This window comes from Scyliorhinus torazame, chromosome 5 (assembly GCF_047496885.1).
Source record: "Scyliorhinus torazame isolate Kashiwa2021f chromosome 5, sScyTor2.1, whole genome shotgun sequence".
Classification (NCBI taxonomy): Eukaryota; Metazoa; Chordata; class Chondrichthyes; order Carcharhiniformes; family Scyliorhinidae; genus Scyliorhinus; species Scyliorhinus torazame.
Window position 1 is genome coordinate 125,829,814 of NC_092711.1, and position 12,815 is coordinate 125,842,628.

At 46.9% G+C, this 12,815-nt stretch overlaps 3 long non-coding RNA genes across 3 annotated transcripts in view; 1 reads left to right on the top strand and 2 right to left on the bottom strand.

Moving 5' to 3' along the window:
• The window catches only part of LOC140421854 (uncharacterized), a 514,775-nt gene that overhangs the window by 118,810 nt on the left and 383,150 nt on the right, over positions 1–12,815 (top strand). The gene's annotated exons all lie outside the window — the stretch shown is intronic.
• Positions 4,020–6,936, bottom strand: LOC140421868 (uncharacterized). The gene is made up of 2 exons (XR_011947142.1): positions 6,830–6,936; positions 4,020–5,683 (listed from the first exon to the last, which is right to left on the bottom strand). It is a non-coding gene; the product is annotated as an uncharacterized lncRNA (long non-coding RNA).
• On the bottom strand, positions 8,306–11,546 carry LOC140421864 (uncharacterized). Its single transcript, XR_011947139.1, has 2 exons — positions 11,395–11,546; positions 8,306–10,592 (listed from the first exon to the last, which is right to left on the bottom strand). It is a non-coding gene; the product is annotated as an uncharacterized lncRNA (long non-coding RNA).

Genomic DNA, 12,815 nt, shown 5'->3' on the forward strand with positions numbered 1-12,815 from the left:
CTGTTCCTCACAGATTCTGTCGCTCCCACATATAGGGGCAAATATTTTTCCAGTGGATGCTCCCATGATAGAACTTCTATCGGCCTTTTGAGGATGAATTCAGCCTTCACACCTGGTTCTGAAATACTATCACTCTGGGTGTAAGGCTTTCTGGGGTAAAACATGGGTCTACATCTTGTCACCTGACACAAATTCATATCATCACCTGAGTCCCAGATTTAAAGGTGACTTTCCAACCCCACACCGTCTCTGCATTCGCCGCCCAATATTAATACAGCAGGTTTGGGAGGCCTAACCCTCTCTTTCCCCCCCCCCCCCACGCCTGCCACCCCGTCTGCAGCACCACCTTCCTAATCCTGCCCCTCCACCCCCAGATGAACGAGGAAATCAGCTTGTCCACCCCCACTGAAGATGGACTTGGGTAAAATGACTGACAGACATTGGAACAAAAACAGGAATTGCGGCAAAACATTAATTTTAGCTGCCTGCACCTGGCCCACCAACAGCAGAGAGAGATTGTCCCACCTCAGCAAATCAGCCTTCACCCTCCCTATCAAGCTAGTGAAATTAAATTTCTGAAGCCCTGCCCAATCCATGGCCACCTGTTTACCCAAATACCTAAAAGTAGGTTTGCTGCCAAGTGGAATGGCAGCACCGCCCCCCCCCCAACTCCCATTCCCGGCAGGGAGACCATCAAATACTTGCTTTTCCCGAGATTCAATTTGCTGAAAAAGTCCCGAATCTCTGGAACAATTCCATTATACACGACACCATGTGCTCGGTGCCAAAATATACTACAGCAGATCATCGGCATATAGGGACACACTATGTTCTACCCCCCCCCCCCCCCCGCACACACACACACCACCACCACCCCTGCCCAGGTTCCCCTCCTCCATAACCCGGTCCCAGAAAAACAAACAAAACCAGTGCAAAACCACCCCCCCCCAAGAAAACAGACATAAACCCAAAGCCCCATACCCTTGTAACCAATTAGAAACAAAGGTAAACTATGCTTCCCCATTCACCAAACACAAAACCCACACACCAACCATCAAACACAAAACCCACACACCAACCATCAAACACAAAACCCACACACCAACCATCAAACACAAAACCCACACACCAACCATCAAACACAAAACCCACACACCAACCATCAAACACAAAACCCATCCACCAACCATCAAACACAAAACCCATACACCAACCATCAAACACAAAACCCACCCACCAACCATCAAACACAAAACCCACCCACCAACCATCAAACACAAAACCCATACACCCCCACCATCAAACACAAACCCCCCACCATCAAACACAAAACCCCCACCATCAAACACAAAACCCATACACCCCCACCATCAAACACAAAACCCCCACCCCCCACTATCAAACACAAAACCCATACACCCCCACCATCAAACACAAAACCCATACACCCCCACCATCAAACACAAAACCCATACATCCCCACCATCAAACACAAAACTCCCACCCCCACCATCAAACACAAAACCCATACACCCTCACCATCAAACACAAAACCCATACACCCCCACCATCAAACACAAAACCCATACACCCCCACCATCAAACACAAAACCCATACACCCCCACCATCAAACACAAAACCCATACATCCCCACCATCAAACACAAAACCCATACACCCCCACCATCAAACACAAAACCCATACACCCCCACCATCAAACACAAAACCCATACACCCCCACCATCAAACACAAAACCCATACACCCCCACCATCAAACACAAAATCCACACACCAACCATCAAACACAAAACCCATACACCCTCACCATCAAACACAAAACCCACACACCAATCATCAAACACAAAACCCACACACCAACCATCAAACACAAAACCCACACACCAACCATCAAACACAAAACCCACACATCAAACACAAAACCCACACACCAACCATCAAACACAAAATCCACCCCCCCCCCACCATCAAACACAAAACCCATACACCCCCACCATCAAACACAAAACCCATACATCCCCACCATCAAACACAAAACTCCCACCCCCCACCATCAAACACAAAACCCATACACACCCACCAGCAAACACAAAACAAGAAACAGAGTAAAGGAAAGATAAGGCCCCATCCCCTCAGTCCAAGTCCCAGTTCCAGTCCCATCTCTTACCTCAGGCCCAGTCCTTTGAACTTCATGAACGTCTCCGCCGCCTCGAAACAGAAATCGCTTGAGTTGTGTCACACTTTACTTCTCAGGGTAGACTACTGCTCATGCCATAACTGTACAGTACCTCTTTCACTCGTCCGTAGGCCGCCTGCCTTCTTGCCAGCTCCGTTGTCAAGACTTGGTATGTTCGAATACCAACACCTTCCCACTTCACCTCTCGCCTTTGCTTTGTACAAACTCAGGACCTTCTCCTTCACATGAAACTTATGGAAGCAGATTATGGAAACAGATTATGGAAGCAGGCGTCGGAATGTGGTGACTCGGGGATTTTCACAGTAACTTCCTTGCAGTGTTAATGTAAGCCTACTTGTGACAATAAAGATTACTTTATGAGTGACCGATGTGCCCTGTCCAACTTGTAACAGGAGGGATCTTCCTCCTTCCCCAACAGCTCTGCCAGCATCTTTGCAAAGTACTTGGTTGGCCTTGGGCCCTCCACCCCATTGGGCAGGCCCATGATCTGTAGATTTAGCCTCCTTGACCTGTTTTCGAGGTACTCCACCTTAGCTCTGCGATCTTTGTTGGCCTCCGCCACCCTCCGCAGCTCCTCACCCATCGAGGTGAACTGGTCACTGTGCTGCAGCAGTGCCCTCTCCACCCCTTCAACTTCTCTCCTTGCTCCCACACCTCGGTTGATGTCTTCGACACTGCTGTCTTTATCGGGGCCATCGCCCTCTCCACCCACTCTTTCATCGCAGTCATTATCTCCCTCCTCAGCATCTCCATGTGTTTGGCAAACTGCCTCTCAAATTCCCGGCAATCACCTCGGTCAGAGTCTCCACTGTGAAGGGAGCGGCCCCACCCAGCGATCCACCCTTCGCCATCTTCCTTCCCGCCGGACTCACGTTTGTTCACCCCTTTCTTTCCAGTGCCCTATTTCTGGATCTTCGACATCTCCCACCTTCCTTGTGCCTTCCTACACCAACATACAAAAACAGCCCTGGAAACTGGGCATTAAAGTCCAAAAACCAGAGCCTCGACAGGAGCTACCTAACAGGCAACCTCCACCTACATGCCGCCACCAGAAGTCCATACTATCTGTTTATTAACTGCTGTTCCAACAGCAGTTCACCTTCTCTAGTTACAAATTTAGCTGCAATACAATTTGCCCCCTCACCCAAAACTGTGCAGGTTCAGTGCTAAATTGCCCCATGCTGTCCAAAGATGTGCAGGTTAGGTGGATTGGCCATGCTAATTGCACCATGCTGTCCAAAGATGTGCAGGTTAGGTGGATTGGCTATGCTAATTGCACCATGCTGTCCAAAGATGTGCAGGTTAGGCGGATTGACTATGCTAAATTGCCCCATAGTGTCCAAAGATTTACGGGTTACGGAGATATGAGGATAGGGCAGGGAGTTGGCCCAGGTAGGGTGCTCTTTCAGAGAGTAGGTGCAGATTCGATAGGCTGAATTGCCTCCTTCTACACTGTAGGAATTTTATGGTTCTAAATCATTAATATAGATCTAGATAGTTGTGGCCCCAACACTGATCCCAGGGGCAGTCCATTAGTTGCAGTGTGCCAATTTGAAAATGACCCATTTATCCCAACTCACTCTTTCCTGTCAGTTATCCAAGCCTCTATCCATGCTAAAAAATCATCCCCAACACTATGAGTCCTTATCTTGTGCAATAACCTTGTATAGTACCTTAGGGGTTCAATTCCTGTACCAGCTTACTCGAACAAGCGCCGGAATGTGGCGATCGGGGCCTTTCACAGTAACATCAAGTGTCAATAAAAGGTTATTATTATTACTGAATGCCTCTGGAAATCCAAATTGATTGAACTTGTTTTATTGTCATGTGTACTGAGGTACAGTAAAACGTATTGTTCTGCCTTCAGTCCAGACAGATCGTTCCATGCATGAAAAAACATAGGACATGCATAAATACACAATGTAAATACATAGGCACAGGCATTGGATGAGAAGATTTGTGAAGAGATCAGTTCAGTCCATAAGAGAGTCATTCAGGAGTCTGGTAACAGCGGGGAAGAAGCTGTTTTTGAACCTGTTATTGCTTTTTCTCAAACGTTTGTATCTCCGGCCCGATGGAAGAAAGAAAAACACAGATGGGAGGCTCTTTGATTACGCTGTCCGCTTTCTCAATGCAGCAGGAGGTGTAGACAGAGTCAATGGATGGAAGGCGGGTTCGCATGATGGATTGGGCGGTGTTCACAACTCTCTGTCGTTTCTTACGGTCTTGGGCAAACCACATCTACTGGTTCCCTTTATTCACCCTGCTTATTATATCCTCAAAGAACTCAAGGCTTTTTGGAGGTGAGGATAGGGGATACAGGGGAGAGGAAAAGTCCTTCAAAAGGAACTAACTTGTGTTGGAGATATTAAAAACATCTAACTGATTTGATCTTTATCCGGAATATTAATTCCTATAACGGGGCTGGACTTCCTTTACTTTAGAAACACACCCAAATGAATAAACAGCAAAGTTCTATCAAAGTAGTTGCTTGTGAGCTCGCTGGTGGCTCAGCAGGTTGAATGAGTGAGCAAATCCCTTCTGACATCTGGAGCAGTTGAATGGCTTCTCCCCAGTGTGAACTCGCTGGTGTGTCAGCAGGGTTGATGACTGAGTGAATCTCTTCCCACACATGGAGCAGCCAAATGGTCTCTCCCCGCTGTGAATACGCTGGTGTTCCAGCAGGTCGGTTGACCCAGTGAATCCCTTCCCACAGACAGAACAGGTGAATGGCCTTTCCCCAGTGTGAACTCGCTGGTGTTTGAGCAGGGCGGAAGAATTTGTGAATCCCTTCCCACAGAGCAGGAGAATGGTCTCTACGGTGTGAAGTCGCTGGTGTGACAGCAGGCGTGATGACCAAGACCAACTGAATCCCTTCCCACACATATTGCAGGCAAAACGGCTTCTCTCCAGTGTGAATTTGCTGGTGTACAGCGAGATCAGATAATTGCCTGAACCCAGTTCCGCAGTGAGAGCACCTGAATGGTCTCTCATCACTGTGAATATGTTTGTGGCGCATCAGTTTGCCAGAACTTTTATAGCAATTCCCGCACACTAGGCATTTAAAAGGTCTCTCATCAGAGTGAACACGCTGGTGAGCCAACAGGTTGCTAGACAGACTGAATACCTTCCCACACTCTGAGCAAGTGAACGGTCTCTCCCCAGTGTGACTGCGTCGATGAGTTTCCAGCTCAACTGGATAATTGAAACCCCTCCCAGTCTCCACATGTCCATGCTTTCTCCCCGTTGTGTCTGCACTTGTGGTTCAAGAGGTCAGATAATTGGCTGAAGTCTTGTCCACACGCAGAGCATGTGTTCAGCTTCTCCCAACTGCGAATGGTGCTTTCTCCTTCCATATTCAAAATACAAAGATATTCAGGTTACGATAAATTGGGTGACTCAATCAGATCCTGATATGATACTTAGTTCGAGTTTCCCAACTGCAAATTTGTCCCTTTCTCATACTCTGTGAAATTGATTAAAACCAGAAAAAGGTGTAAGTGCAAACCTACAAAGAGACAGAGACAGGTTGTAAAATTGAGCTGAATGAATCTGGTCATTTGTGGGACCAGCACTAGGAAAAAGCGACCATAAAAACTGCTGTATTGTTGTAAAAACCAAACTAGTTCAGTGATGTTGTTTAGGGTAGGAAACCTGCCAAACTTGAGTTCATCCAAATCTCTGCTGCCATGTCTCCTGAACTGAGTCCCACTCACTCACTCATCACCCCTGTGCTCACTGATCTACATTGGGCCCCGGTTAAGCAACATCCTTGTTTGCAAATCTTGCTCCACCCTATTTCCAGCTACACAGCTGTTTAAATCTTGAACCACAAGTAAAACAGAAACACTTACATTCAGGTATTAATAAACTGAGTTACTCTCAGGTTTTGAAGTGAATCTTGGGTGAGTTTTCCACCTTAAAATTCTGCTTTCCTAATGTCCTGTAAAAAGTCATCACTGTCAGCCCAGGATTAAAAATTCAGAAGAGAAAAACATTTCTCTTGGTTTGAGTTTGCTTTGTGTAAATCCTCCCCTTCCAACCTCCAGTAAAAGGAGTTTCCAGAATCGATTACTGTCAGACTAGAAGAGAAATTCACAACATTTTCTCCTGCTGACAGTATGCATGCACACTCCTGCCCCCCCCAGCCCCGCCCGGATTAAACATTAGATTCTTAATCTTATTCTGCCATCTCCACAGGGTGTTTATGGAGCCTCCACATCCATTCCGCCACCTCAATTACCCTCCTATAATCAGCTGTTATTTACTCATTGAGGCATTTCCCATCCATTAGCAAATTGAGATCAACGAGTCAGAAATTCTCTCTCCTGGTCACTGGGACCCTGAAGCCCCGCCCACTCCACTACGTACAACAAATAGTCCCGCATGCGCACTGCTCCTGCTGAAACAAGATGGTTTTTAAATCTGGGCCTATTCTCAGGAAAAAGCCTCCGATATACAAACTCCGGACCTGCGGGATCATATTTGGTCTTGGGGCCTACACCCGGTGTTTTTGAAGCCTCCGCTCCCTCCCCACCCTCACCTCCCGGCTCCATTCCTCCCTCCGCCCCGCCCGCTCTCTCCCATTAACAAAAACCTCTCCTGCACTCACCCGCCTCTGAGCAAGGTGACACTGCGCATGTTCCGGAGAGTTCAGCACTGCGCCTGCGTATTGGCCTCCCTCAGTGACGAGAACACATTCACCCCCGCAGGGAATGTTGGGTAACAGCAGCACCTTTCAAGCATCCAAACAGAAGGAAACTAATTTAGTTACGCAATTCAAAGAAATTAATAAATACAACACCTACATTCTTGTGAATATCTGCGCTGTTGTATTCCATTCCTAAAAAACCTTTATTTTTCTGTCGGTACATGATTAGTTTTTTAAACTTTTTCCAACTTTTCCCTGACTCCTCTCAGGGTGCTAAGTCTGTCTGCGTCAATCCCACAGTCACTGGCTCCTCTCCTTCTCTATTTACTGATGCTGAACTGCAATTCAATGAGAGAAAATGTGAGTTGTTCATTTTGGAAGAATGAATGAGAAGGCGGATTCTTGTTTAAATGGTGAGACTGCAGAAAGCTGTAGCCCAAAGGGACTTGGGGTTCTTGAAGCTCAGAAAGCTAGCATACAGGAGCAGAAGGAAATAGGGAAGGCAAATGTGATGCGGGTGCTTATTCAAGGGAGATTTGGTCCCCTCATTTAAGGAAAGATATATCATTGGAGGCAGTATAGAGATTTACACCAATGATCCCGGGTATAGAGACATTTCCATATGAGGAAAGATTAAACAAGTTGAGTCTGTCTCAGAGGAGTGCAGAAGTATGAGAAATGATTTTAGAGGGTTAGACAGGGTAAATATTGGGTGGATGCTTCCACTCATGGTAGAATGTAGGACCAGTGGACATAGTTGCAGAATAAGAGGATTTGAGGAAGAATTTCTTCTGCCAAAGAATTATTTACCCCAGGAAGCTTTGGAGGCAGAGTCCTTGAACATTTTCAGGGCTGAGATCAATAGGTTTTTAATAATTTAGGGAAATCAGGATTATGGAGAGAAGGCAGGAAAATGGACTTAGTGTTGGATCAGTCATTTTTTTATTAAATGGAGGAGCAGGCTTGAAAGGCTGAATGGCTTACTACTGTTCCTATTGAATATTCATTATTTTATGGAACGACACAGCACAGATGGAAACTATTTGGCCCATTATACCAGTGCTGGCTCTTTGGAACATCCATCCAATTAATTCCACAGTCATAATAATAATAATCTTTATTATTGTCACAAGTAGGCTGACATTAACACTGCAATGAAATTAATGTGAAAATCCCCGAGTTGGCACATTCCACCGCCTGTTCGGGTACACAGAGGGAGAATTCAGAATGTCCAATTCACCTAACAAGCACGTCTTTCGGGACTTATGGGAGGAAACCGGAGCACCTGGAGCAAACCCACAAAGGCACGGGGAGATCGTGCAGATTCCGCACAGTGACCCAAGCCAGGAATTAAACCCAAATCCCTGGTGCTGTGAAGCCACAGTGCTAACTCTGTGCTAATGTGCCGCCCATTGATTAACTATGATTAACACAAACTGATTTGACTTGATTTTTATTCAGAATTTAATTTCTTACAACAGGGTTGGAGTTTATGAACATCATAATAATAATCTTTATTATTGACACAAGTAGGCTTATAGTAACACTGCAATGACGTTACTGTGAAAATCTCCTAGTCGCCACATTCCGGCCCCTGTTCGGGTATACAGAGGGAGAATTCAGAATGTCCAATTCACCGAACAAGCTCGTTTTTCGGGACTTCTGGGAGAAACAGACCCCAATGAATATGGTTCAGTCCAGGCTGTGATTCGCAAAACAATCCAATCAGTGAAGTTACTTGTGAACTTGCTGGTGCATCAGTAGGTTGGAATCTGAGTGAATCCCCTCCCACACTGGGAGCAGGTGAATGGCCTCTCCCCTGTGTGAACATGCTCTGTACAGTGAGGTGAGACGATGGTCTGAACCCAGTCCTTTGAGTGGTAAGCTGCCGATTGAGCGACATGGTAGCACAGTGGTCAGCACTGTTGCTTCACACCATAGGGTCCAGGTTCCATTTCCGGCTTGGGTCACTGTCTGTACGGAGTCTGCACGTTCTCCCCGTATCTGCGTGGGTTTCCTACGGGTGCTCCGGTTTCCACCCATCGTCCAAAGATGTGCAGGTTAGGTGGAATGGCCATGTTGAATTGCCCTTACTGTCCAAAAGATTTAGGTGGGGTTACTGGTTTACGGGGTTAGGGTGAAGGTATAAGCGAAAGTCGGGTGCACCTTCCAAGGGCCAGTGCAGACTCGATGGGCCAAATGGCCTCTTTCTGAACTGTCAATTCTATGATACAGTGAGAGCATCTAAATTCAGCGTGCACATGTTAATGGGACATCAGTTCCCCAGAATCTTTATAACACTCTTCACAGTCTGGGCATTTAAATGGTCTCTCCCAGTGTGAACTCACTGGTGTCTCAGCAGATTGGAGGAATGAGCAAATCCCTTCCTACATTGGGAGAAGGTGAACAGTCTCTCCCCAGCGTGAACATGTTGGTGTGTCTGCAAGTGGTATGAGTGTGTGAATCCCTTTCCATACTGAGAGCACGTGAAAAGCGTCTCCCCAGTGTGACTCCCAACTACCGGCTGGGATGGCGAATCAAATGCCTTCCCATAGTCCCCACATTCCCACGGGTTCTCCCCAGTGTGATTGCATTTATGTTTCGAAAGGCCAGATGATCGACTGAAGCTTTGTCCACACACAGAACACGTGTACGGTTTCTCCCCACTGTGAATGTTGCTTTTTCCTTCCATGTTCAAAACCCCATGATATTCAGTGTACGATAAATTTGGTGAGTGTTAGATGCTGATGTGATGTTTAGTTTGTGTTTCCTAACTGCAAATCCTCTCTTTCCAAGACCGACTCCATTAACACCTATAACTGAGCTGGAGTTATTTTTCAATTCAGCAGAAACAGAGTCAAATGAACATGGTTCATGCTGAATATGATTAACAGCATAATCCAATCACAACAGTTACTTGTGAATTTGTTGGTGTTTCAGCAGGTTGGAGGACTGACTGAATCCCTTCCCACACAGGGAGCAGGTGAATGGCCTCTCCCCGGTGTGAATATATCGATGTGCAAGTAGGTGGGATGATTGTGTGAAACCCTTCCCACACTGGGAGCAGGTGAATGGCCTCTCCCCAGTGTGAACTCGCTGGTGTCTCAGCAGATTGGCTGAGTGAGTGAATCCCTTCCCACACTGGGTGCAGATGAATGGCCTCTCCCCAGTGTGAACTCTCTTGTGTGTCCGCAGGGTGTATGAGTGAGCAAATCTCTTCCCACACTGGGAGCAGGTGAACGGCTTCTCCCCAGTGTGAACCCGCTGGTGTAATGCAAGGTTAGTTGACCAATTGAATCCCAACCCACACACAGAGCATGTGTATGGCCTCTCCTGAGTGTGAATTTGCTGGTGTCTCAGCAGAGTGAATATGTGAGCAAATCCTTTCCCACACTGGGAGCAGGTGAATGGTCTCTCCCCAGTGTGACTGCGTCGATGAGTTTCCAACTGGCATGGGTAATTGAATCCCTTCTCACAGTCCCCACATTTCCATGGCATCGCCCTGTCATGACTGCAATTATGTTCCGAAAATCCAGATGATTGGCTGAAATCTTGTCCACATGCAGGACACATGTACAATTTCCCCCCACTGTGATCGGTGCTTTTTCCATTCATGTTCAAAATCCAATGATGTTCAGGTTACAATAAATTGGCTTGGTCCATCAGATTCTGATATCATGTTCGATGTCAGTTCCCCAATTGCAAAGCTTCCCCTTGTAATACCCTGTGAAATTGATTTAAAACAGAAAAAAGGGAGTGAGAGAGAACCCACAAAAACACAAAGGCAGGTTGTGAAATTGATCAGAATTAATCTGGTAATTTGTGGGGCTGGCAACAGGAAAATGTAACCATGAGAACTGCTGGATTGGCATAGAAACCCAACTGGTTCACCTCTATTGGAGTAGAGAGAAAGTGAAAGGGACTGTGGGAGGAAATCGGAGCACTCTTGAGGAAACCCACGCAGACATGGGGAGAACGTGCAAACTCCACGCAGTCACCCAAGGTCGGATTTGAACCTGGGTTCTAGCACTGTGAGCAGTAGTGACATCCACTGTGCCACCCCGTTTTTGTCTTCTCTGCCACTGCTCTGCATCGGTAAGACATTGGGACTCAAAGGCTAATGCAGTTTGATGGACAAGTTGTCTCCAGTCTGAACAATGGGTAACAAGCTCTTCCTAGTGGGGAGCAGAGGGGAGTTGGTATTGGTTATCTACAATGTTGGACGATTTTTCTGCTGCGTGGTTTATTTTTATGAAAATGCCAAAATAAAATATTTTTAAAAAATGCTCCACCCAGTCACTGGACATTTGCCCATTACAAAGATGGCGATCCCGCATGCGCCCTGATGCACATGGCCTCTATTAAAGATGGAGGCCGACAAACTGGGCCGAACAGGAGGATCTGCAGCCCCGCTCGGTACAAACTGGGTGGTCCAGTCAGCTCTTTTCGGAGATTTGTGACTTACACAACATGTTCACGCAGCGTTTCCGTAGATTCACGCGATTCCCCGCTCCCTCCGTACTTACCAATTTCGGAGCTGAATAAACCCCCCGACGCCATTACACACACTGCGCATGCTTCAATCACAGCAGGCCCCGCCCCTCATTCACTCCGATTGGTCGGTGGTCCAGTCCCGCCCCCCTCTTCCTATTGGTCGGTAGTTGCCGTCAATCACCCGGGCATTGTGAGGGTGACAGATCCGCAGGGAATTGTGTCTCCAAATAAAACCTGCTGATGGCCACAAGGTGAGAATAAAAACATGTTGGTCCCAAATTTGCTGGTCTGGGGCTTTTTCCCCGGAACAGTCACAGGCTAATGGCTGCCATCTTGATTCAGGGAGTACAGTAAGAAATCTTACAACACCAGGTTAAAGTCCAACCGGTTTGTTTCGATGTCACTAGCTTTCGGAGCACTGCTCCTTCCTCAGGTGAATAAAGAGGTCTGTTCCAGAAACATATTTAGACAAAGTCAAAGATGCAAGACGATACTTTGAATGTGAGTCTTTGCAGGTAATTAAGCCTTTACAGATCCTGTAATTACCTGCAAAGGCTCGGATTCAAAGTATCGTCTTGCATCTTTGACTTTGTCGATATATATGTTTCTGGAACCTACCTCTTCATTCACCTGAGGAAGGAGCAGCGCTCCGAAAGATAGTAATTCGAAACAAACCTGTTGGGACTTTAACCTGGTGTTGTAAGACTTCTTACTGTGCTCACCCCAGTCCAACGCCGGCATCTCTACATCATGGTTCAGGGAGCAGCAGAGCTCATGTACGGCCATCATGGTGAGGCAACAGGACGTGGGTGGGGCTTCAGTGACCAGGAGAGAAAATGATTGAGTCGTTAACTTCACTCTATACAGAGGTTAGAATTGAACCAAACCAGAGTAGAGGATGGGAGAAAACTGGGAGTGGAGGAAAGGAATGGTGGAGATGGGTCAATGAGTTAATAATCTTTATTAGTGCCACAATTAGGCTTACGTTAACACTGCAATGAAGTTACTGTGAAAAGCTCCTCGTCACCACACTCCGGTGCCTTTCCGGGTACACGGAGGGAGAATTCAGAATGCCAATTAACCTAACAAGCACGTTTTTTGGGACTTGTGGGAGGAAACCGGGGCGCCCGGAGGAAACCTACGCAGACACGGGGAGAACATGCAGACTCCGCACAGACGGTGACCCAAGCGGGAATCAAACACGGGACCCTGGCACGGGAACCACAGTGCTACCGTGCCGCCTTCATGGCTAACAGTTATTTGATTCATTAGGATCAGAATGTTACAGACGTTGAATGTGGAAGGAGTAATGGTAAGTCTATTCTGCCCATGGGAAAAGACTTCAAATATTATTGTGACTGGAAAGTGCCGATACACACACACCCAAGTGAGTGTTCCAGTTGTTGTTGAAAACTCACCACTATTCTTAGAAGTCCCCCATTACCAAAAAGGG